Source organism: Sinocyclocheilus anshuiensis, unplaced genomic scaffold (genome assembly GCF_001515605.1).
Source record: "Sinocyclocheilus anshuiensis isolate Anshui unplaced genomic scaffold, SAMN03320099.WGS_v1.1 scaffold861, whole genome shotgun sequence".
In the NCBI taxonomy this organism is placed as follows: domain Eukaryota; kingdom Metazoa; phylum Chordata; class Actinopteri; order Cypriniformes; family Cyprinidae; genus Sinocyclocheilus; species Sinocyclocheilus anshuiensis.
The window spans coordinates 824,990-852,113 of NW_015554217.1; the positions used below are offsets into that span (position 1 = coordinate 824,990).

The 27,124-nt window shown below is 36.1% G+C and overlaps 1 protein-coding gene and 1 long non-coding RNA gene across 2 annotated transcripts in view; one reads left to right on the plus strand and one right to left on the minus strand.

Annotated features, from left to right (window-relative positions):
* Positions 1-27,124, plus strand: part of LOC107671143 (muscarinic acetylcholine receptor M1-like) — a 101,243-nt gene that overhangs the window by 63,325 nt on the left and 10,794 nt on the right. The gene's annotated exons all lie outside the window — the stretch shown is intronic.
* LOC107671144 (uncharacterized) lies at positions 8,483-19,437 on the minus strand. The gene is made up of 3 exons (XR_001632160.1): positions 19,426-19,437; positions 18,033-18,035; positions 8,483-8,592 (listed from the first exon to the last, which is right to left on the minus strand). It is a non-coding gene; the product is annotated as an uncharacterized LOC107671144 (long non-coding RNA).

Consider the following 27,124-nt stretch of genomic DNA (forward strand, 5'->3'; position numbering starts at 1 on the left):
TTTTTTTAAGTTAAACTTTGAGTAAAGTCCCTTTTTTTTTTTTTTTTTTTTTTTTTACATTTTTTTGAATTTCATAACAACAGCAATAATGAATATTTAAAAAAAATCTGGAACTATTGAAATTTTAAAAGCAGGCAAACATTTTAATTGTTATTTTTTTTATAATTTTTTTATATGTTTAAATGTAATAATAATAATAATTATAATAATAATTTGTATCATCATCATTATTATTATTATTATTATTATTTCTTCCATCTTCTTTATTTTGTTGCATTTCACTGTTTTTATATTCTGACCTGTGTACTTTGAGCTGCATTTTGTACTTTACAAATAAAATATATTATTATTTGATTAAATTAATATTATTATTATTGACCAACCATGATTAACTTTTTTGTGATCTGTAGCACAAAAAAAGTTTATTTGATCAACGCCAGATTGCTCACAAATAAAACAAAATTATTTTTTATCTCTCACTCCTTGGATTTTCTCTTGTTGATGGAAACCTGGGCTAAACCAGGTGACAACAGCATCTTCACAGAGCTCCTCCCACCTCGGTGCTGTTTTTTTCAGCTCCCCACGAGCATCTGGATGCGGAGGTGGCGTGGCTACTGTCTTCAAAGACAATTATAAATGCCGAGTTTTATCTACAAATAATTATTCTTGTTTTGAACTACAGTTATTTTTAATTGTGTTTACATGCCCTGTGTTATGTGCTGTTGTTTACCATCCACCTAAATACAGCAAGAATTTTATTCAAGAGTATTCTGAGTTTTTAGTTGATGTTGTCCCTAAATATGACCAACTCCTGATTTGTGGGGATTTTAACATCCATGTTTGCTGTCCGTTTGATCAGTTGGCCACTGATTTTAAACGACTCCTGACATCTTTTGATTTATTTCAGTTAGTGGATCGACCCACTCATCTTATCGGACACACCTTGGACCTTATTATTTCTCATGGGCTCTCTATCTCCCTTACTGAAATATCTGAGACTGCCATCTCAGACCATTTCCCCATTATTATGGAATTTCCAGTCCCACCATCAACAGCCAGCAGGTCTCCTGCTTCACCGTGCTATCGTCGCGTTCTCACCTCCTCAACAGCTGAAGAGTTTACTGCTGCTTTTATGGACTCTAAACTTTGTGCCCTCCATGGATCTGTCTCTCCTGAATGCACTTATGGCCTTCTTTTATCTTTTTACTCCACTTGTACCGGAATCTTGGACTCTATTGCCCCTTATAACCGGAGATCTCCTTAGCTAAGAGCAGATCCCTGGATAAATGATGCCACTCGTGCACTTAGGCAATGTTGTAGACAGGCAGAGCGGAGATGGAAGAAGGACAAATTACATGTGTCTCTGGAAATATTAAGGGGTTGTCTTTCTGATTATCAGAGGGCTGTGAAGGAGGCAAAGTCAAAATTTTTGTCTGATATTATCACCAACAGTGGGCATTGTCCCAGGGTGATGTTTAACACAATTAATTCTGTTGTGAACCCACGCACCTGTCCTCTGATTGATGCCTCAGTCTCCACTTGTGAGAATTTTCTTCACTTTTTTATTAATAAAGTGGCGTATGTCAGACAACTCACTAGTTAGAGCTCTGGAACGGACTTAACTGTCGCTGCAGCACATTCTGTGGTGTTTGAACAGTTTGAACCAGTCTCACTATCATTCCTTAATGAAGTAGTGCAACATATGAAAATTACAAACTACCCCTTGGACCTTGTTCCAACAAAAAATGCTAAAAGAGGTTTTTACCACTGTAGGGCCTTTTCTGTTGGCTTTTATTAATATATGTAATAGCTCAGGATCTGTCCCTGCTGCTTTCAGACATGCTGTGGTTAGGCCTCTTCTTAAAAAAAAAAACAAATCTGGATCACCTGCCCTTTCTTTCAAAAGTTTTAGAAAAAGTTGCTTTTATACAATTAAATTCTTTTTTAGAAAATAACTATATTTTTATGAAATTCCAGTCTGGATTCAGATCGCGACATAGCACTGAGTCTGCACTGTTAAAGGTGCACAATGATATTGCTCAGTTTGTTGATGCTAAGTGCCCTGTTATTCTAGTGCTACTTGATCTCACGGCGGCCTTTGATACAGTGGACCATGAAGTCCTTCTGTCTCGCCTTAATCACTTTGTTTGCATTCGGGGTACCGTACTTCAGTGGTTCTCGTCATATTTGACCAATAGAACCTTTTCTGTAGTGATTGGGGACTCGTCCTCCTCCACCACTTCTCTTTCTTGCGGGGTACCACAAGGCTCTATTCTAGGGCCCATTTTATTTTCACTTTACATGCTGCCTTTCAGGTCCATTATAGCCAGGCATAATGTAGTTTTTCACTGCTATGCTGATGATTTGCAAATTTATTTGCCTATGAGTCCAAAAAATGCTGACGCAGTTGGGTCGATAATTGATTGCATTCATGACATTAAACTTTGGTTAGAGCAAAATTTCCTTAACCTAAATGAAGAAAAGACTGAATATATTTTATTTGGAGAGTCTGTAACTTCTGACTTTGATGCGCTGACTTCAAAGCTTAGACCAACTGTCAGAAACCTCGGTGTGACTTTTGATAGTAGCGCTGACTTCAAAGCTTAGACCAACTGTCAGAAATCTCGGTGTGACTTTTGATAGTAGCCTGAAATTTGATAAAAAAATCGACAGTGTGGTTAAAGCTAGTTTTTCTCAGCTATGTCTTTTGGCAAAGGTCAAACCACTTTTGAATCGCTCTGACCTTGAAAAAGCTATTCATGCTTTTATCAGTTCAAGATTAGATTATTGTAATTAACTTTATGTTGGTGTCTCACAGTCATCCCTCAGTCGCCTTTAGCTGGTGCAGAATGCTGCGGCCCGTCTTTTAACTTCCAGTTTCTTTTAGAGTTGATTTTAAAATTTTATTGTTTGTTTTTAAAGCTCTCAATGTCCTTACCCCACCTTATGTAACTGAGATGCTGGCTTTTCGTCAGCCATACAGGGCTCTTAGGTCAACAAATCAACTTTTGCTGGAAGTTCCGAGGTCACAGTACAAATACTGGGGTGACCGGGCTTTTTCTGTAGCTGGGCCCAGACTCTGGAATAAGCCCCCCCCCCCCCCCCCCCCCCCCTGTTGATTGATTGATTGATTGATTGATCTAAATCTTAAAATGCTGATACTAAAATAATAGATCGGTGTACAACAAAGTAGCACATCCAAATGCAAAAGGATGTATACACAATTCACAATTCATGATTGGAATTTCTGTCCAAAAATAACGAGTTGGTTTCCAGTCATTTTATTTTGCATAGAAGTCAGCCAATCAGATTTCTGCCAGATATCGGCACTGCCAAATAGTAGCCACTGTTTCTGACAAATGTGAGGATAGAACAGAAAAAATCACAGATCTTTTGGGGGCTGCAATGAAAGATAAGTTTGCTGCCATCACTAAACAGGATTTAGCAAGGTCTTTGACCTTATGTGTTTAATTTTAAGGGCAGATGTGATTTGTTGTGTGCCTGACAGGCCGTACAAGCCCAAGTGTGCTGATTCTGTTTACACCTCATTGAATTCATCCTCCATAATCTACTAACCATGAAAAGTGTCCTCTTTTGTCACCCGTAGGTCGGGTGCCTGTCCTATAGAAAAGCATTGTGGGTAATTTAGAGTCCCTAGCAGTAAATGTCGAGCAAAGTCATATGTCACAGGGGTAAAGAGGATGGTTATAAAACACTTAGGAGTGTAGAGACACACAGCATTGCTGCTTAGTAACCCTGTTTGTTGTTTGAATCTTTCCATTTAGTAGGAATGGCTTAAGTCAGCACTGGCAATCAATCATGCCTGGTAATTGAACAGTCTCTTAAAAGTCTGCAGTCTGTCAGTATATTAATGAGAGATGTTAGAGAACTCTTCCTACACATTGATACTGCCTTACAACCTTTAGTGTATTACACCAGTAGCTTTGAACTAGGTAATAATGGTTTTGTACTGATGCAGCTCTGATCTGAATTAAGCTTTTTTTAATTTTTTTTTTGTCCAATTTCACATTTCCACTGTTATTTCAGACTGCCTCGAAATAGTCCAGTGTGTTAGGTCCAAGCTAGTCTGAACTAGTCTGAAAGCCTTTGGTATCGTCATATTCAATTCTATCCTCAGTATTCACTCAATACTGATCATGTCCGATAAAAACGGATTAATAACAGTTCATTTGCTTAGTGACATGTTTATATAATTCCTTTGGAATCTTGTAATTTACATCTCTTTGACAGTCTCTCAAGCTATTAATCTTGAGACTATGAGCCATTTCTAAGACCCCACTGTTTAGCTCAGGCTCATATTAATAAAGCAGATGCTCGTGTCTAAACTGTGGCTCTGGCTGTTGACAGATCACCCATCATGATGTATGTGCCTGCCTGGCTGAAGTAGATGTGTGTTTGCTTCTATTGGCTCCCAGTGTCATTTATAGTGATGGCTTGTGAGCGTTTCATCTCTGGCACCCTACCAGACAGCATCTGAAACAGAGCATATTGTACAGCACTCTGAGAGCGGAGAGAAACATCTCCAACAGAGCCGAAGGTTGTGTCCCTGAAAACCTGGTACTATGTCCAATGTGGTGTAGAATGTGTTAACTGGAGGCCTGAAAGGATGCCAGATAAGCTTTAATCTTGCTTTCACTAAAAGTCTTTAAAGGCTTTTGGCATACATTTCAAGTTGTTTGCTAGTCCTGTTATAAAAAATAAACGGGCACAATATCTGTTTGATGTCAGTAAGATTTTTAACATTTTATTATAAGAATTCTCTTATGCTCTTAAAGCTGCATTTATTTGATCAGAAATACAGTAAACTGCAACATTGTGAAATATTATTACAATTTAAAAATGTAACTTAGTCCTGTGATGTCAAAGCTGAATTTTAAGCCGCCAAGAAACATTTGTTATTATTATCAGTGTTGAAAACAGTTACTGCTTAATATTTCTTTTTAGGATTGTTTGAGTTTTAGGTTTAAAAGAAAGTCATTTATTTGAAATAGATTTTTCTTTTCTTTAAAAGTTACTATTGATTAATTAAATGCATCATTGTAAAATAAAAGTATTAATTTCTCCAAAAGGCATAATGACCAATTTGGATTCATTCATTGGACTCTTGGATTTTATTTTATTTTATTTTATTGCACATGCTGTATTTACATTGAGTATAGTACACAATTAAAAATTAAACGGAACTATGCAAATACAGCACAAAAAATGCTTTTTGAAAAATTGTTTGCCTTTGGTCAACCCCTCACCTTTTATAAATGGAAACTTAACATAAAGTTGAAGATCTGAGTAATCATTTGTCATTGCATTGAAATATGTGCCCCACAGGCCTGTCTTTTATCTTATTCACTGTATGTGACTTTTGCACATTTTTGAGGGACAGTTAGCATTACGCACGCTAGACCTCACAGGCGCCTCCTGATCATAATTCTGTGAATGTTGATTTGCCTCATTACTTGATTGACGCAACTGTCTCAGTTCCATTAAGGCACTCTAGGCGTCTGCCAGGATGTCACAGTCATTAGATTTCAATGGTCCCCGTTTAATCCATCAGTCATGTTCATCAATAAACCTGCCTCACTGTAGGCAGATGAGCAGAGGTCAGAGGCTGGTGTTGTCAAATATCACTTCATTAGACATTTTTGCACATTTATTACTTTGTAACAGTGTCCAATAGGGAATATTGGAACAAGATTGATGGGAGACATTGAATGATTTTTTTTTCTTAGTAGACTTTTGTTGACTTTGTTGTAACTCTTGAGCAAGTCTAAAAAAAAAAAAAAAAGAGTATCCATGTGTCATTCTGTACATCAAAATGTTGTTTTACCTAAATTCGTTTATAGCATTTAAATAATTGATTTTAGTTTTTAGTGTTGCATTTAATTTAATTAGCCAAAAAGTATAGAATTGAAATATTGTTGCATTCCTAGTTGACAGACAAATTGCTTGTGGCTGGAAACTTACTACATTGCGCTTGGTTAGGACATGCTGTAAACTAGCTTTGACCAGCTAATGACAATAAATGATCAAGTTTAGCCATCTAAAAACCACTAGAAGCTGGTATAAGCTGGATTTCCCGTGCTTTGTGGACACTTCCCAGTATGGAGCTTTTTTGTGTCAGTATTAAACAAAACATAATGAGTAAGAAAAACTGTCTTCTATTATTGATAATGTCTCTCGCCTGAAGCTGTTGAACATGAAACAAGCCTTTTAGACATGTATATTCTCTTTCAATAAGTCCTTTTGGCTCTGAATAATGTCAATATTTAATAAAAGGATTTGGAGTGATGAAACTTCATATTCTATTATTAATACTCTTCATTCACCATATAATGAGGAAATCCTTTGAAGGAAAGTGTCTAAGGAAGCACCATTCCTACAGTTTTTGAAGACCGCAGCATATTTCTTTCTCTCTCTTTCTGTAGCACACACTTGCTCGCTCTTTTTGTGCTGACAGGAAACAACTGATTCGGATTCTTCTTAATGAACAGTGATGGAAAGAAAAAGACAGCGTGAAAGAGAAGTAAGGCACTTCATAATGTTAGGTTTAATGGTATCGCAATGTTTCACTAATTGAAAAGGGAAATTAATGCAGGGAATATGTAATGTACCATTGAGTTCAGGTTTCCCATTTGATTTTGTTTCTGCATGATGTAGGAGTTCAGAGCGAATCTCAATGAGCTGCCGCCACATTTCAGCCTGTCTCAAAGCCTTTGCCTTGTGTTTTTTGGGTCCATCTGAGAGTGTGGGCCTAGATAGAGTAAAAAGTAAAAAGAAAGACAGTTTTAATGCATTTAAATTATATACACTACCCTTCAAAATTTTGGTTTAGAAATTAATGCTTTTATTCAGCAATAATGTATTAAATTGATCAAAAGTGACAGTAAAGACATGTATGATGTTATAAAAAATATTTATATTTCAAATAAATGCTGTTCTTTTGAACTTTGAATCCTAAAAAAAAATTTTCCACAAAAATATTAAGCAGCACAACTGTTTTTAACATTGATAATAAAGTTAAATGTTTTTAGCCCCAAATTTCTGCTGTTTTGACCAAATAAATGCAGCCCTAGTGACCATAGCACACTTTACTGTTGAAAAAACAAACAAACCCAAACTCAAACTTTTGAATGGAAATGTAAATTTCGTAAAAATTAAAGATCAAGCAACATATAAATACAATCCAATCATGAATGCATGGTTAAAGCCATATAAAATTTCATTCGCTCTTTCAATCGATTGATCTTTATAAGAAATATGTAGGTGGTGAGATGTGTGCAGTCATGTATAAACGTTTTAATGAGGGTTTTTGGGAATAATGTGGATAATATAAAGGGATAATGTGAAGACCCTCAGGGCCAGCGGGGGAGTCAAGGATCTTGTACCTTCTTGGCAAAGTCTTCAAAGTCCAAAACTTTCTTAACTCACTGAAATGTAATTTTCAATCTGAGAGGAAAGAGAGAAAAGTAATAAGCTCACTTACAATTTGATATTTCTTAATGCAGTGCATCTCAAATTTTGCAATTAAAGGAATAATTCACTCAAAAATAATTTTTACTTGCTAGTTTGTCATTCCAAATGTATTTTTTTTAAAGAACAAATATTGTAGGTACAAAAACAGCTGATAGTCACCACTGCCTGTCGAGCTCAAAAAAACCCAAAAAACTTTACTAGTACTACATCATACACATCGAACTTTGTCACTATGGAAGAAAAAAAACATATTTTTTTACACAGCTCATGTCTGCAGGCAAGTTCTTTGTCTGACAGTGTGCTAATGCATATTTTAATGTATTTTCATATTCTTTAACAACCAGTCCATCCATTTTCTTCAGATGATAGCTTGTTCCTGCAGGGCAGTAATGATTAATCATTGGGAGGGAAGTGAAGGGAGGGATGGTGTTTATGGTAGACACTACAAGAAACCCATCTGGATGTCACATAGATGCTGTGTTTGATATTACTCTTACAGATCGTCTCATGTCAAGCAATTACTCAAGAGACACCTCAGAGTTGTTTAAGATGTTCATTATGACAGGCCAATGATTGGTGGAGGCAATGTTGCTGTGTGAGGCCAGACAGTTTTTGCACTTTTCAATGAAATAAACATTTGTCTAACTTATAGTTGCATTGGAGAAAGTCTGATTATGAACCGGTTCTTAATACCCAGACGTATCACTGATAAACATTGAAAGGCCATATTTGCTCATTTGTCCATATGCTACCAGTTGGAAGGAGATGTAATGTGGTGGTTGGGTTTTGTTTCTTGTTCATTGTTTTCATGTCTTTTATTTTGTAGTTAGGCCTTAGTCATGTTCTGTCATGTGATTCCCTTGTCTGTGTGTTATGTTCTGATTGGTTGTTTTAGTCATGTGTCTTGTGCTTATTGGTTTATGGTCTTGTCATGTGGTTCTCAGTTCTGTTTGTCCATTGGTTGGTTTGTGTCATGTGACCCTTCTTGTTTGGTACAAATAGCCCTCATGTTCCCATTGTTCTTTGTCGTGTATTGATGTTGTAATCTGCTGTCAGTGAGTTTAGTCTGTTCATGCCTGGTTAAGTCTGTTCAAGTCAAGTCTAGTCAAGTCTTCGTTTATTGTTTGGATGCTTGGATCACTTGTAAATAAAACTGCACATTGGTTCTCACTACGCTCGCCTTCAGTGGACTGAATCATTACAGAAGATTAACATATAAACAGATGTTGTTTAGCAATCCCTAAGGGGAACTTCAGGAATGTTTTAATTAGTGTTATTTCCTCACAGAGAAAAGCTTATATATTCTCAGGAGACAAATTCTTACTTTTACAGTATTTGAATCCGGGCTTCTCATCTCACATAACAATTAGTAGATGTAATAAAGAACAGCAATTTCTTAAGTGATTTTTTTTTTAGATATTAGAATTTTGTGTCCTCTTTAAAGACAAACTTAATGGAAAATCTTTCAATTAATTTGTAGTTTTTCTCATCCAAGTCCATTTACAATGTGGATTTTTTTTTATAACTACATAAATATGTAAATACACAATTTTAAAATCGTAAATAATGTGTGTATATATATATATATAATACAAAAATTATAAATGAAAACTTTTTTTTTTTGCTGAGTGCATGTTGCTGTTTTAATTAACTTTTAATGAATCTCATGCATTTTCATCTTTTTACATGAGAAGCTAGCGATTTATGAAGACATATTCCAGGTATTTCCTTGTTTTCTATGTTGTTTTAATTGTTAATTATGTTATAGATGTTTTTTCTTGGAAATTTCATCTTTTTTTGTGGAAAAAAACAGCATCTTAAATAGGGCTGCACGATTAATCGCATGCGATATTTAATGCGCATCTTATCAGTAAAGCCGGTTCTGTAATCAGCGGTAAATCTCCATCACCTGCGGGTTTTCACATTGAACCGGCTTTCTGACAAGATGCGCGTTAAATATCGCATGCGATTAATCGTGCAGCCCTAATCTTAAACACAAGCAAGTATTTGATGTAAAGTATTTTTATTTTATTTTTGTTGTATTAGTTGGTTCTCACTTTAAAGTATTCCATTATGTTTTGCAGAAACTGTGCATAAGGCTTTAAAGTCATATTAAAAAATATAAAGATCATTAAAAAACTATCTAATTGACTTTATGTAAGATGACTTTTAATTCCTCACTGAGAAATTATTAACATCTATCCTGTTTGGTTTCATCCACTTAACCATGATAGAAACATTTTCTTGCCATTGTGTAAATAATCAAGTTGAAATTAATAAAGTTTATGTGCCTGAGTCTGAGCAGAGCATATTTTTGAAGGTCTGCTAATTATGGAAATACTTCCCTAAATTACAACACAAGCGTATTCATTTTTTCTAAGTTAAAGATTTCACAAGGTACTGCAGAACAGGAATAGCCCAAGTACATTGTGTTACCTCGTCACTCAAGTCTGCACTTTATTCAGTTCTGTGGTTGTTCACGCTCTTTCCTCTTGTGAGCAGCTAGTTGGGACTTTCAGAGGTTCAGAAGGCCCATCTGACCGGAGAGCTCGTCCATCAAATAGCCCTTGGAGTCTCCTTTTTTTTTTCTGTAGGTTGCTGTGTAAGGTATGCTGTTATCCAGTTAGCAGTCCCCTTGGCCACTGAGGTCATGTTGATTTCATAATCATAAGGATTGATGGCTGCAATGTGCACTTCATTTCCCGTAAGATCTGTACTAGTCTGAGTGCAAAGGCCAAGTATCCGAACCTCATTCAAACTGACATTGTATACATGATTTAACCTCCATCTTAAAGGAGTAGTTCACTTCCAGAATGAAAATTCTGTCATCATTTACTCACCCTCCACTTGCTCCAAACCTGTATGAGTTTCTTTCTTCAGTTGAACACAAAAGAAGATATTTTGAGAAATGTTGGTATCCGAACAGTTGATGAGCACCATTGACTTCCATAGTATTTTTTTCCTGCTATGGAAGTCAATGGTGCTCAAATATCTCAAAATAAAGCTCAAATATGTATATATGTATAAATCTTCTTTTGTGTTCAACTGAAGAAAGAAACTCATACAGGTTTGGAACAAATGGAGGGTGAGTAAAATGATGACAGAATTTTCATTATGGAAGTGAACTAGTCCTGTAAACAAGAGTATTACGGTTAGAAAGTTCATATGAGTAGTTCAGTTGCACAAATTCACAGTTTAAATGTCTTGTAAGGTTTTTAGCTACTTAGCAGCTGTTATTTTTCTATTATTACAGTTCGTACTTGCAAGACCACCATGAAGTGAATGTAAGACCTTTCTGGCGAGTCAATGCGCTGTGAGTTGTTGTAAGAGGAAGGACACATAAGGGCTGATTTGGAAATGAGATTTTAAATAGTACGGACACAGGTGACTGTGTATCTGCGGTGTTCAGAGACGATCAGACCCATTAAACTTAATTAGCCAATTCAGGCACATGCCCATGAATGCAATCCTCACCTTCACAGAGAGAAAAAGAGAGAGGGAGAAAGAAGAAAGAAACTAGAGGTGGGAACTGCAGCATATGTATCTATAGGTGTCAAAAGAGACATTTCCGATATGTGAAAATGTAAAGTTATTGATAATTGGTTAATCTGTTAATTATTTCTTCTCACAAAACTCCATACATCAATTATATGATTATTAGTAGTATCACTGTTGTGTTGTGTATATGATATGATGTGTGTATATACAGTATATACTGTATATATACTGTTCATTAAAGATGGCGGCGCGTTCACACGCTGCGGCTTCTCTCTCTCCCGACAGAAAGGATGATGACAAAGCTGAATTTTCAGCAGCCTGTGTTGAACGTTAAAAATAGTTGTGCCACTTAATATTTTTGTAAAAACCATGATACATTTTTTTTCAGCTAACTTTGATGAATAGACAGTTTAAAATAAGAATTGATTTGAAATAGGAATATTTAGCAATATCATATATGTCCTTACTGCCACTTTACCAATTTAATGTGTCCTTGCTGAATAAAAGCATTAATTAAAAAAGAATACTGACCCCTTTTGAACTTTTGAAAATAAAAGGTTTAAAATATTAAAGTATACGTATATACACATTTTAACCGGCATTTTGTAATAACATTTTTAATAGCTCCTCACACATTTCAGTGACTTTCTGACAAACATCTGAAGAACTAATCAGAATTTTACAAAATGTCGTCAGACAATATAATTTGAAGTCATGTAAGGTCAAAATCTAAAGGAGATAATAGTTGACAATAATAATTGTTGATGATAGTCAGATTACACAGAAAAAAAAGCAAAAATAGCCAATTCCACTGAGATCTGAATGCTTCATTAAAATAGAGACCTTGCAGTCCTTCTGTTTTCTTGTAATAATCTGTTGCGCATATAGATGAAACTCCCTAGCATACCAGATCAACACAGCTGTTACATTTCAGCTCATGCTTTAAAGGATTCTAACAAAATCTCACAATGCATGTGTGGTTTCTTCCACTATGGTGTAATTGATGCTCTTAAATTGCTGAGCATGAAATCCTTCCCTTTCACACTACGCTGCTCTATTATTCATTGCCCGTCCTGATGACTGAGCGTCACACTAAACCTGACACACCTCGTGTTACATTTGCATGGAGCCAAACTCATTAGATACTACCTTTAAACCCGTTAAAGGTCAAGCGAGTGGAAATAACCATGCGGGCCAAAGAGAGCATGTTTTAGAAATGCTTATTAAAGCAATGTGACATTTCATACCGTGATTGGTGTTGTAGTGTTTTTCAGACTGGTTAACGTTGGACTTAAAGGGATGGAGAAAAAAAGGTATGGTTTTGTTTCAAAGGGAGGGATTAAGGGCATGAATTGCCCTTACTATGGAATAAAAAATACAAGATGGGATCGAACCCGGGTCGATCACGTCAAAAAACCAACAACACGCACTTATCCATCTGCGCCACCGGAGTTGATGATTTTGAGTCACTTTTAACTAAATGTAAATAGACACCCCGTATTTTTTATTCCATAGTCAGTTGCAAAACATTTACTTTGATTAGGGATGCACCAAAATTACAATTCTGGCCGATGTGATAAACAATAATTATTTTCATGTTGTAGCCAATATTACAATTCTATAATAAAAAAAAATTCTAAATAAATAACTAAAAGCAGTCACTTTAATCCTACAACATGTCATAACATAATGTACAGTAAATAAAATATGTATGTATGATGTACAATATATTAAATTTATATTAATTTTCAGATTGTAAGTTAAATTATTAGCATTTTAAAGTATGTCCAACCTAAATATTTGATTATTATTATTATTATTATTATTAATAATAATAATCATATATATTTTTTTTTACAATACAGTAATAGTATTTTTCTGTCATAATTTTTACATGGCAGGTTAAAGCCTCAAGGTTTTATGGTTATATGTTTTTTATGTTACAAAATTATTAGCATTTTATAGATGAATTGTTAGATGATGGAAGAGGTCATCTAAATGTAAAAGTTGGGGAAAAGACGATACACAATTAAATATCCAGTGACCGATTTGACACGGATATATTCCTGATTCATATATTGTTTACAAAAAATGTTGTTTTGTTGGAATACACGGCTATTTTTGGATGGCTTTTAATGGAGTCAGATGCTGCTGTATCAGTAGGGGCAAACTTGGCCATGGTAACCAGCCTGACTTTGGCCCCTTGGCATGACCAGGCCTTCTGATTGTATTGTTTGGGTTATGGATCTGATGATGTGAAATTTAAGATGTCCTTAATTCTCTTGGTTCCTTAATGAGGAACATTGGTAAATGAAAGTAACTGAAACATTGTCATCAGCATTACGCAATGCTTTTGGATACCACTAAAACAAAAATGTAATTTCTGAAATAGAAATGTAATTGGGTGGTGATGTAGACTGATGCTTTTTCGTCATGTTGCTGTGGTGCAGTTTTATATAAAACCATTCTTGGTGTTCCTTGTTTATTATTTTTCATTAACTTGAGGCATAAATTCCATCTTTGCATGTTTGTGTATGTTTTAGGTGCCTAGACCCATCCAAACCAAGAATTGATTATGCCACTTTCCTGTACAGCTCTTTCCTCCCCTCTAATATTTCTTCCAGAAACATTAGCTGTTGATGTGGTGCGTTCACACCGCTACATTCGTACCATTCCAGGATGCCTGTTTTTTTAGGCGGATCGAACAAGGTCACAGCTCATGTACAGCCTCATACACCCTCAAAACATGCCCGCACACAGTTACAGAGCTGATTCTAGCATAAATGCCTTGAATTACTTAACCATATGGCATATTAACATTACAGCTTAAAAAATAAATGTTAGTGGTTTTCTTTGAAAATGTTTTTTTTGGTCACTTTTCAGACTAGTGCTAACAAAAAAAAATGCCCTAAAGAGACAATTTAAGCGGAAAACATTTGTTTAAATGACATACCTGAGGCTTCTGGGTTTTGTCTGCACTCTGAAGTATTTATGATGTGTCTCCAGCAATTACCTGTCTATGGTCCATGCAGTTTTCCACAGGAAGAAACATTTAGATTAGCCATCATTATACACTCAGTTAAATGTGATTTATTGTGAATGCAGCTCTGCTTTGATCAGCCTGTATGGTTCACTGCTCTTTACTTCCTCGATTGAAACTGGGAAGAAGCTTTCCGTGCTGAAACTGCAACATATGCTCTTCCCAGTTAAGTTCTGTAATAGAGGGACATTCATGAAGCCAAGTCGAATTAGTAGGAATAATACATCTTTATTTCAGCCAAAAAAGTTACTTCTTTACTAAAGAAACAACTTCTTTCAGAAGATATTTACTTTAGCAATTATATGTAGTATTTTGTTCAGTATCTTTTTAGAAACAAACAAATCCAAATTCCTGAAAGCAAAAACACAATATTTTTTTTATTGAATAGTGAATGACATCAGCAAATTATAATTGTCTGCTTGATAGGGTCTCCGTAAGTAAGTATTTATTTATTTATTCAAAATACAATAATAATATTTTCACATATTGCAGCACAGTCAGGATTTCAGAACAGAATAGAAATGAGAAACATAAGATATATAAAATTATAAAATATTTGCACTTTGTGCAAGTTCTGTGTACTTGATGGTAATTGCTTAATATAATTCATTTTGGAATATAAGTCATGGCGTGTTTCAGATGATAAAAAATATGGCTTATTTTACAGAAAAAAAGAAAAGATTTTGCATATTGCACTTTTAATTTTCGATTCATTTTGGAACCTTAAATTAAGCCAAACCATTTGGACAGTAAAGAGAGATATGCAAACTTGGGAGAATATTTTTTCCAACATCTTTGAAAGACTCCATGCCCTTCTTCTGTAGCCGTCCCCTCCCTATTCTGCTGTTTCCCTGACAGAATTATTGATCCATCGCATCCCAAATTGGCTCGTGGTGCCTGAGCCTCAACTCTAGTGTCTGGATGAATGACACCGATTGGCTCACTCAGTTCAAGAGCTTTTCCATTTTCAGGTCTATCAGTGCCTTGGGGGCTTGGGGAGCGACATATCATTTTTCAGGGTTCAGGTTTCTTTGAGTTGCAAGCCCCACACAAAGTCCAGCACAAGTCCTTAAACTTGGCTTAAAAATTGCAGGCTAGTTGAGCCTCCATTTGAGCTGTGCATGAAGGTTTTTTATTAGCTAGAGGACAGAATTCGGTGTGATTAGGATTTCTGTGGGATCAGACTCTGCAAAGTTTGGATACCCCATCCTTCATCATTCTCAGAAGGTTAACCGCCTCTGCCAAATGTCTAACAAATTAAGTCCTGATAGGCATATGTCTGCGCCCTGTTATTGTATTTGGCAGTTGTGTATTTCTCATCAGACTGTAATCAGGCCGTAATCAGAATAGAGCTGGTGAGAGAGTAATTTGTCAGGCCGACGTGCAGATTGAGGAGTGCAGTCGGTTGAGGAGGTGGAACATAATTCCACCGGAATGATTTCTAGCTTCCAGTTGTTATTGTATTTTTTTTTTATTCCTGGTTATTTTTTACATTGTGCCATGACATGCCCTTCCTGCTCTACTTTGCAAACTGTCGTTATTAAACATCTCCATCACTACTGCAGTTCTTGAGACATGTGGAACAAAACATGTCCCACGACTTTTACCTGCTATTAGATTAAAAAAAATTATTTTCACTTTGAAATGAATTATGATCACAAGAATGTTTTTTTTCCTCAGGTGACTGTTTGGCATTTTTTTCTGTCAGATATTAATGAAAACATTTAAAAAGTCAAAGTCAGTCGTCTTCTTCATCTTCCTTTATTTATCTGCATCACACAGGCCTTGTTCAGGGTTTTTAACAGTTTTAAATAAATATGCTTAATTTTTTATCACAACCATGATATGTCAGTTACATCAAACAAGTGTAATTCTTTGAGATTTTTTGATAATTTCTCTCATTTTGAGTAGGTCATTTTAGTGGCTAGGAACACCAGAAAAAATGGATACTACATTTAATACATGTGTGATATGCCAAATATGATTATTTTGTCAAGACTGTATGACTTTTTGACTGACTGTGGAGACAGTTTGATAAATGGAGCTGAAAATCATTTTGTAACCATCCCAACATTTCAATTCATTCATTAATTGAAGTGAATTGTTGATTTAATAAGTAACATTTGAATAATAAGTATTTGGCACATTATAAAAAAAAGGAAGGAGATGCACTTCTGAACATGTTGAACAGAAAATAATTTCTTGATAAACTTACACTGCTGTCCAAACATTTGGCCTGTGTAAGATTTTTTTTGATGTTTTTGGAGGTCTCTTATGTATATGCTCACCAAGGCAGAATGTATTTAATCAAAAGTAGAGTAAAAACAATAATGCTGTGAAATATTATTACAGTTTAAAATATCTGTTTTTAAAATATATTTAAAATGTAATTTATTCCTGTGATGGCAAACTGAATTTTAAGCAGTCATTACTCCAGTCTTCAGTGTCACCTGGCCCTTCAGAAATCATTTCAGAAAAAGGCCATAATTATGATCAGAATATTTGACTCTGAAATGCTTTGCCTAATAATTTGTGTTAAATACTCAGTGTAAATATGAAGTGGTCCCTTCTGAATCATTTAATGTATGACACCAGATCAGTCCCATTTGAATGTGCATTTTCATTTCAAAGCATTTCAAAGATTTTTCTTAAGTGCTGCTAAAAATTTCCTGAGATAAATTTCCAGCATTTGCTGTTTGAGAAGAGGTTATTAGTCTTATTGGTAGGTTGATGACTTTATGATCCAGATAGTTCATATTTCATGGTTGTCAGTCAATGATTGTCGTCTTTTGCATGAAACCCATTTATTGTATGGTACAGTTCAGCGAGGCAATATCATACCTGTCCAGGTCCTCATGGGTTTCCTAGTTTTCTTTGATGCCTTTTCCTTTATTGATAGACCACCCATATATTGTTGTAGACAGCCATCAGAACGCAGCAGCATACGCCATATGTTTTATCCTAATAAGCCATGGCTGCAGCTTAAAAACCTGGTGTGAGGTATTTTATTTTGTTGGGAATGTGTTGGGAATTCAGGACCACAAACCAAAGTCATATAACACTATCATCTCCCTGTCAGGCACTCAAGATAACTCAAACATCTCCCCGTGGAAGCTCCTGCTAGTTATCATCACATTATAGTAGTGAGAGAAATACATAATAGCCTTAAGATAATGCTCTCCACGGGGAAGAGTTAGCATAAAAAAAAACACATTTTAAGTAGCCGAGAGTTTATTCGCTCAGGTTTGTAGATTTAAAGTATCTCAGGGGAACGCTTCAGAGACAAGGAATTATTATTGCTGGTTTGGGATCAGAGCTCTGTACCTCTCACAGTCCACATTAAAGTTGTATATAATTTAAAATTTAATTGATTCACACTTGAGGGGAAACTGTGGTGTGCATGTCCTCAGTAATAGGAATGCTTCCTTTATTTTTCTCTGGCTCTCGTTCTCTGTAATGTAATGTAAGCATAGCATTGTGCTACATCAGTGCTTGGGAAGTTACTTTGAAATGACAGCATTTAACTAAATATTTTGCTACAGAACTGTACATGGACTTCAATTAATAATTTTTTTACATGAACCATGCAAATGAACAGATTCACTTAAATCAATCTGACATCCCAATGCTAGAGATGGAGATGCTTCCCAATGAAAGACGGAGAACATTTTAGGCAAGCATGTTTTATTATATTCTTATAATAAAACATGTTTTTTTTTTTCACACAACTATTGCTGGGGGCAATAAAATATGACAGAAAATATAGCAATGTAGTGTTTTATGGAGCTAGTATTAACTACTTATATAACTACTATAAAAACTGAGCTGCTCTTAGTACTTTGGTTAGTTATTCCCCAACACTGCTACATTAGTGCACTTTTGAGTTTGGTGTTTTCATATTTACTTGATATAGTCACCAGATATTTTAAGTGCACCTGAATGCCTTTCTGGAACAAAAAATATGCAGCAAAGAGTGTGATGTACTGTGTATTATTGTAGTGACACACTTGGTTTTGAGTGGCTGTCAGCAGTTGACTTCTGGTCTGTGTTCACTATAATATGTGTACTTCTCTTAGCATCTAACTGTGCTGAAATGATGCATAGAGTAGACATTCATCATTCTTAAAGATTACACTTGTAGTTCTACTGCCAAATTTAAAGGTGAAGGGTGTAGTTTATGCTCCATACAGAGTTGCAAAAATAAGTATTGTTTTTAAACAGGAACACACCCATCATTTCCCATTGGCCAGGCGAACTGCTAGCTCCACCTTAATGTTGTGCCATTGGTTGGGACAGTGTTGCTGTGTCAGTCTGGCCCGGATCCCAAAACAAACAGCAATGTTTTGAAGGCACCACTGAGCTACAGTGTTTACAGGTATCTGGGAAATCAGCCTAGGAATGGAGTACTTATGTCTCTGCCTATTAAACTGGAATAGAAGAAAATATTTGGCTTCAAAGATATTGCATACTTCACTTTTAATAAAATCTGAAACATAAATTTGGTTAAGCCAATCCTGAGACCAGATCTTAATTTTTCTCCATTTGAAACAGCTACATTTTCATTGTAGTGCCAGAAACTGCTGTTGTTGTTTTTTTTCGTAACCTCTTCAGTGGCTGTTAATGAGATGGCGCCAACTGAACCATTTGGAAATTATAAACAGGGAAATTATCTCAAAAGTGACAGAAGTGACAAAGCGACTGGAATGAATTAATTTTCGAAGCGAGCTGGTGATGTGAGATGACATGAGTGACAGCGACTGTTGGCGATGTGGAAAAAGTTGAGCAGACTTTATGCAAATAAGCAGCGATCAGCCTACTGATGTGTAGTCGAGTGGGAATGCCAAGAGTAAAGTGATGTGACGACCTCTCTATGAATGCACTGTGAGAAATTATAGACTTTTATCCATTATAGGCCACATGTAAGCTGTTAGACATTTATTAGGAAGCCCAATGGCAACACATTTCTACCATATAACATTAGGTTTCTGTCACACATTGAACATTTTAATTTTATTAATAATCATAATCACTTAAAGTCAACATGAATTGTCATTCACAAACCATGTTTCTTCTGTAAGGTGACATTTACAAGTCAAACAAAATGACCAAATATAATGGAACTTTATTTGAAATTTATTGGATGTTAAAAAGGTAACTGTTACCGTAAATGCCAGAATGGCACTCGACTGAATGTGATTTCACTAAAATAGTACTCAAAGGAATAGTTCACCCAAAAATGAGAATTTGCTGAAAATGTACCTCAGGCCATCCTGTAGAAAAGTTTGTTTCTTCATTGTAACAGATTTGCAGAAATGTAGCATTACATCACATTCATTAATAGAGTAATGATCAGTTTTTGTTTCAAGAAAAATAAATCGTTTTTCTTTGGCTGAAACAGTATGTTCATGTTCATGTTTAAGTATATTATGCTGATCTTGCTTATGACACCCCACCAAGCCACTAAGCGCCTACCAGTAATACACCAGCACAACCAGGGACGGACTGGGAGTAAAAAACAGCCCTGGAGTTTCTCCCAAATAGGCCCACCACAACTACAAACAGTTGCTACTATCTCACAATATTACAGACATCCTATCGCATTTATGGCAAATACTATTACAAAACCCATGGTGACCCTGCTGACAAAAACAATAGAAACCATCACAAAAATTTGAATGATTTCCACTACAAATACCATTACAAACATTACAAACCATCAACTTTTAACCATTAAAACCATTAAATAATAGTTTCCTGTATTGTGTTTTGGGACATATTACATTAGGATTTAGTGGCTTTAACAAAAGCCATGAATAGAAGGTGACCAATTACCAGTAGAGACCAACAGGCGCCATTACAGTTTTCATTAAAACCAATAAAATTTTCGTTATAACCATTAAAACCATTACAAATTGTGATGCTTTCTATTTTTTTTTTCAACAGAGGATTAAAACAAATTTATTATTGTATGAATTAAAATACTTAAAATCTACATAAAAAGAGCAGAATGCAGAATGTATATGACAGTGATAAACATAAACCTAGAATCTAGAAACCTGAAACAAAAGAATTCTTCAATTCAACTCAATTCTTTGAGTATTCATATCTCTCAGTGTGTGTGTGTGTGTGCCATGTTAATCAGACTAATCACCTTATAGGCTACTTCATTTACTCTATTTTCTAACCCAATAGCTCTCAAATGTAACCCGTTGTAGAATCGCTGCTGTCTCGTTATGAACGAATGGAATATTCATGCCAGATAATGCAGAGTGATAAATAGCAGTGGATGCTCGGATATAGTGCTATAGTGCTATAGGCTACATGCTGTGTATAGTGAGAGAGGCAGGCAAAGGTAACCTGATGTAACTGTTCACTTTTTTTCCTTTTAGCTTCTCCCAACCGCTTTTATCTTCACGTCTTTTGCTTGCCATCACAAGCCCACTCTTCTTCGCGTCAGTTTCGGTTTCTTATAAGCAAAAATAGATTGCATTAGTGCCCCCTTTTGTCGGCCGTCAATGTCACTTAATCTGACACTTTTTCTTTGACGATGAACCAGCCACAGGCCGACGGCTGTCGGATGGACGGCCGTTCTGGACTTCTCCAGAACGTCCAGATGGCCAGTCCGCCCCTGAGCACAACTAATCTATCGCCACGCTTGCCTCCTCTAGCATCCACACTTACAGGAAATTCTATACATTCTAGTGGTAGGCAGCTTTGCAGGACGATATTAATTATCAGTAGTGTGTACATACTGCCTTTTTATTCATTCTCTTTTCATTTTGCCGAGACATTCATGTGTGCAGCTGTGAGTAATGAAACAGCCAGGTATGGACCTGTCCCTGATAAGACCCCTCATCTGACTGAAGTATTCAAGAATACAACTATTCACTTTGCTGTTTCTAAATGTAAAAAGCTCTTAAATATTTATGGCCGCCTCAGGCATCTTGTTTGCCAATATATTGTACACTCTCTGAACTGTTTTTCCCAGATGATGTTTTTCGAGCATACTAAATTCTAGGCATGTCCTCACGGTGTCATTGTAATGAATACAGAATGCATTTCTCCCAGGATCTGTTCCAGCATGACCAGAAATCAGAGTTTATGTGTGTGTGTGTGTGTGTGTGTGTGTGTGTTTTTATTAGTTAGTTTTATTAGTATTGGCATACAGTGCAGCCAAGCAATTACAAGGGACTGCCCTCCGAACGTGAAGATATAAAAGGAATATTTAATGCAATTTTGGCTGCAGGGTTATGGTCGGATGAAAGGGAAAAGGGAACATTCATTTTGCTCCAACCCAGGAGTCAATGTAATATACAGATACATATCCAGAGGAGATGAGTTTGCTTCTGTGGAAAATAATTGCACTGAACTCACAGGGAATAAAACATCTTCGCAAGGAATCAAATGTGAGTTGGTTTCCTTTGCCCGAGCTCTCAAGTACAATGCTGTATGTGTTTACTTCATTCATCAAGTAAATGGAGTTGGATCATTACAAATGCAATGCAGAATGCAGGATTGTGTACACAGGCATATAAACCAAAACAAGCACTTGACCACATTCACCCTTAAATGGGCAGGAACATAATATCACTTAAATATTTTATTTATATTTTCATACTCATTAGGACTCAACTAATCTTTACTTATGTTTATATTCATTCATGCAATATACTATATTGCTATTAATTTTTATATTTATTTATTCATTCATTCAGTATATAATTGCTATTACATAGTTGTACAGTTCACATTGATTATGAAAATAACATGAACATGATTTTTGAGTGTTATAGTCAGTGAAATATTTTTTTGATTTTCTCTTTTTTTTTATTGTAATTGTATATTCTTTCATATATTTTCACTCAAAAAATGAAAATTGTGCTGAAAATTTACCCTTATGCCATTCAATATGTAGATGAGTTTGTTTCTTCATCTGAATAGATTTGGAGAAATTGAGCATTACATCCCTTGCTGCAAACTCCAGTCCATCAAATAATGTCTTGTGAAGCAAAACGTTTGTAATAAATCCACCATGTTTGTAATAAATCCATCAAGAAAACAGTCAAAAGCTGTCTAAAAATAATTATAGTTTTCTTATATTATAATATTTTAAAAGAAAATAACACATTTTGGACAAAACACCAAAATTTGGAAAAACACGTATATGAACTAAAATAAATGAGAATTCCACTTCAACATAAAATTCATTTATTTGTGCTTAGATACTGTACAGTATATGAGAAATTGTGCACTTTTTTTGTGCTTTATCAACTCAGTAACACAACACACTGATGCAAAACGTGATGTACTGTAATGTAGTTATGAGTACAGAGGGAGCCTCAAAATCTGATTACAAGTGGTCACAAGAGACGCGTTTGAGATGCATGTTATTACCAGGTGTAAACAGCAATGCATTTAGGCTGACCACTTGTGATTGCCCAAGATGGATGTTAATACCTGGTGTAAACAGGACCACAATCATCCTTCCAGATCAATACATTTATGACCCATACACATGTTCATCTCAGCTCTAACATACTGTTGATTTAAGCTGCACCGATGGGTGTCCCTAAGCTGTTGTCCTGCAGTAAGCCCTCTCTAACTCCCAGCTTGAGCATTCCTCTCCCGCTGTTGTGTTTACACAGGAGACTGAGTGTGCTTCTCTTCTCAGACAGGTCTGTGCAGGAGTCCAACCTCAGGCTGCCATGTAAGGCCTGATTATCACTGTGCAACATACATATATGGAGAGTATTCATAGACACACATGGTGGAGGAAGTTTACAGAATGGCATGGTCAGAATGTGTTTAAGATGATGATTGTTATGACGGCAGTTTTATTTTAATGTTATGAAGAACAGATAATTGTAATAGGTTAAAAAGATATATAGTTATGTTTGTATGTATATTTTTAGCAGATGTCTCCTATGAGAATAAGAAAATGTATGTGTAGATAGATAGATAGATAGATCGATAAGGCTGCATGCATTTATTTGATATATTATTAATAAGAGTACCAATTGTGTAATAGTGGAAATATGTGTGTTGGTGATACAAACTGCACGAAGACGGAGATCAACTTGACATAGACGGAGAACGGATGAAGACTAATGCCGAGTTCACACTGCACGATTTTCAAAGACGTCGCATCACTGTTGGTTTCACACCAAACAACTATCTGGGGTAGCATTCAGTTGTTGCTGTGTTCACACTGCATGATGGAACGACGACAGGAGGTTACACACTGCATGACTTTACAATAGGAAGAATCGCCGACAGCTCTGTCTGGTGCAGGTTTGCCAGGTTTTCGCTACAAAACCCGCCCAATTACTACTCAAAACTAACCTGAAAATAGCCCAATTGCTTTCGAGGAATCCCCCAGTAAAAATCGCATTCGGGGGTAAAATATACATTTTTTTGGCGGGGTTCTCCTGGTACAATTCACATTCCAGGGCCTAAAGATCACGTTATTGGGGTCACTTCAACCTGCTGACATAAAAAACAACCGGCGGCAATCACGGATTTGGCAACACTGGTCCGCAAACTACATTTCATATAACTCCTCCCCGAACTTCCCGCTTCCCTGTATCTTGGTCTCTCATTGGCTGTAGGTCATCGCCGATGTGTTTTTCAGTCAGAACTCATTTCACACAGCGTGATTGTGAATCGCAGACAGCTCCAGATATTTAGCATGCCAAATATTTCACGGGTGTCGGCGACGCGTCGGCGATTCCCTCAGATCGCGTCTTTGATTATTCACACTGTGTGATTGTCACTCGCGTGAACTAGCACCGATTTGCCTCCGATTTCAGGCATTTGTCTGCGATTTCACAAAACCTGTCGGCGAGTGAAAAATCGGGCTAAAATTGTGCAGTGTGAACTCGGCATAAGGGTTAATCAGATAAATCCAGGAGAACAGGCACATAAACCAACTTAACATAGACGGAGAATGGACTAAGGGAGAACTGAGGACTTATAAGCATGAACCAAACAAAGGGAACTAATGAGATGATTAACAGACAACAGGTGAACTGAATGACATAATCAGGCAACTCAGGAAAACTAGGGCCCTGTCCACACGAACGCGGGTATTTTCAAAACCGCAGCTTTTTCTATGCGGTTTGGCCGTTCGTCCACACACAAACACAGCACCAGGTCACTGAAACCTAACATTTTTGAAAACTCCTGCCAGGGTGAAGATTTTCCAAAACTCTGGTTGCAGTGTTATCGTGTAGACAGCGAAACCGGAGATTTTGGCTTGTGACGTCGGAGCCTGCGCTGTTATCTCCACCTACTGGAAACTTTTTCAGGCTTCTGATTTGGCCAACATGGCTTTACGGTTGAGATTATTTCGCCACCTGTTTGACTTGGCATGCTCTTGACAGTGCTTCATAGCATGCTTTTGCGTATTCATGTGGATGGAGATTTTTTTTTTAAACGGAAGAAGGTAAAACTCTTTTTATAAAAATACCCGTGTACGTGTGGACATGGCCTAGGTCACAATGGAGAGAACCGAAAACAAGGCATACATGTAACAAATAGAGCACCAAATTAGCATATTAGAATGAGTTCCGAAGGATCAATATTACTGTTTTACTGTATTTTTGATCAAATAAATCCAGCCTTGGTGACTTCTTTCAAAAACATTTTTTGAAAAATCATAATTATTCCGATCTTTTGAACGGTAGTTGATGTAATGCTGTGCTGTGAGTATTTAAAGTGATGGTCATTCTTTTAGTGCAAACAAGGGTCCTTTTTATGACAGTATGACATGTAGATTGCTCTTTTTCAGGTGTGAAAAGCAGGCAAACATATTTTCATTTCTAAGTGAAGTTTATATACTTTTTCTAATGGTCTTGGCAGCAATAATTCATCAGATGACTGAGCTGAGCATTATAACTAGGCATATTTCCAAATACATACAGTATGTAGATGAGCCCACTTTCAGCACTTTAAAGTGCTAATTGTGACTAGGAGGAGATTCGGTTTTTCGGCAGTGCTGGCAATGAATGCAGTTGCATGGTGGGCTGTGTTTTATACCCCACCTAAATTCTCTTCACAGGAATCAAAGAACTCCCTTGAGCCTTTGAAATTTAAAGCATGCACATGCACACTATTTGCACTCAAGCATGTTCTCAAACATGCACGTCTATGTCCATGTTCTCAATTTTTTCCATTTAAAAATTGTTTAAAGGGTGACATATGTTTCCACAGCTTACCATTATTAAAGACTGGTTTTGCAGTGGCTTTTTTATGACAAACAAATTATATGCATAAGCTAACAGTAATATAAGCTAGTATAACATAATTCCTCCCAGATTAATTATTGTAGCCACATAGCAGGCAGCAGAGTTAGTAAAAACAGTATATGCACAGTAAGATATTGGTTTTGAATGTCTGTGCTTCAGTGGCCATGATTATCGCTATCTCTGCTAGTGTAAGCATTCCTCTGGGTGCTCCTGGAGGCTGGGTAATACTCAGAAGAACAGCCCTAGTGCTTCAATAAAAGGCTGTTGAACTGCATGTGGTCTGTCCTTGAAGGAGAAGAGACGAGAGGTTAAAAAGACCTGTTGCGCCTGCTATTTACAGGGTCTAAGTCTCTAGCAGCAGATCTTTTTTTATAGATACGAGCATGTGGTTTTTCTCTTAGAATGATATCTAGAGTCTGGGAATTAGTGTTGGGTGTAACTAACAGTAAGTAATGATGCTACTAGTTTTTATCAGTAACATAAGAGTACTTCAGATGTTTCTTTTTTCCAACACACATTGGTTGAAAAAAGGCTTTTGTATTGCACTGCGCACACACAGCTATTTCAAGTGAGTGAACTGACGTAGTAATAATTGTAAATGTGTTCTCCTAAAATGTCCTCTCTTTCACATATGCTCTGGAAAGTCTGATTCATTCTAGTGAATCAGTTTGTTTGTTTTTATGTCATTTATTATTTTATTTTTCTTTTATATAAATTATTGTAAAACTACTTTTAGTTGTATTTAGCATAATTTTATGTTCAAGTTTAATGTTGTCATTCTAATTTTGATTTGAAATTGTAAAATGTTTTGATTTGGTGTTTGAATTATTTCATTCTGTCATAAACCTTTATTGTTTTGTTGCAGAGAATATCTGTTATTTTAAAATAAATAAACAAATATTGTCCCCTTTAAAAAATAATTATTTTTTTGTGTATCGTTTAAATATTTTATATACTTTTAATTGTATATATGTATGTACTGTATGTACTGTATGAACTGATTACATTACATTATATAATATTATATTATATTATATTCCAGAAAGTGCTGTATTAAAAAAATAAAAATAAATAAATAATGAAACACATTTCTATGATGACGTGAAGATATTTAAAAAACATGCAATTCCAAATCGTTCTGTAGTGGAGCAGTTCCAGCTTTTCAAAGCAGACGAATTTAACACTGGCCAGTCGCACAGAGAGAGGATATGCTGCTGCTCCGGGGATGTGGATCGTGTCAGAGTCTGTGATAGATTCTTTGGCCTACCTGAGATTAAGGTATTACTTACAGCGGGGTGGGTCGATACAGATGCACTGTCGATGACTGGATAAAGGCACACGTTTTCTGTTCTACCAGTCTTATATGATCACTTTTCATGCGGTCGCAGCCTCGGTGTGTAGCACGTACAGTACCTCACCCTCACCTTATCAGCCACTCAAGTTTGTGTTGTCAGGTTGTTGTTCATGCAGAGGTAAAGGGTGTAAATTAGCCCATCATACTGATGAAACAATCTAACCCTACAGAGGACCCCATGTCTAATATCGAGTGCTGATGTAACAGATTTCATTCTGACTGGCATTTTCATCTAGACAGTAATAAGGTCACCAAATTGCTTTGGCTTCACAGAAAACCTGTTTACCTCTAACGTATACATATACAAATATCTCTCAGGTGATCCAGCTTGGAGGCACGGATTGAGGTGTTTCAACTGAGAACAGACGGAGTAGAGAATTACAGCTTCACAATAACCAAACAACCAGAACGTTTGACCAAACATAGTTAGTAAACACTACTAGAAATGTCAGGAACAGGTAATAAACACTATAGAAGAGCAAATAAAGACAGTGT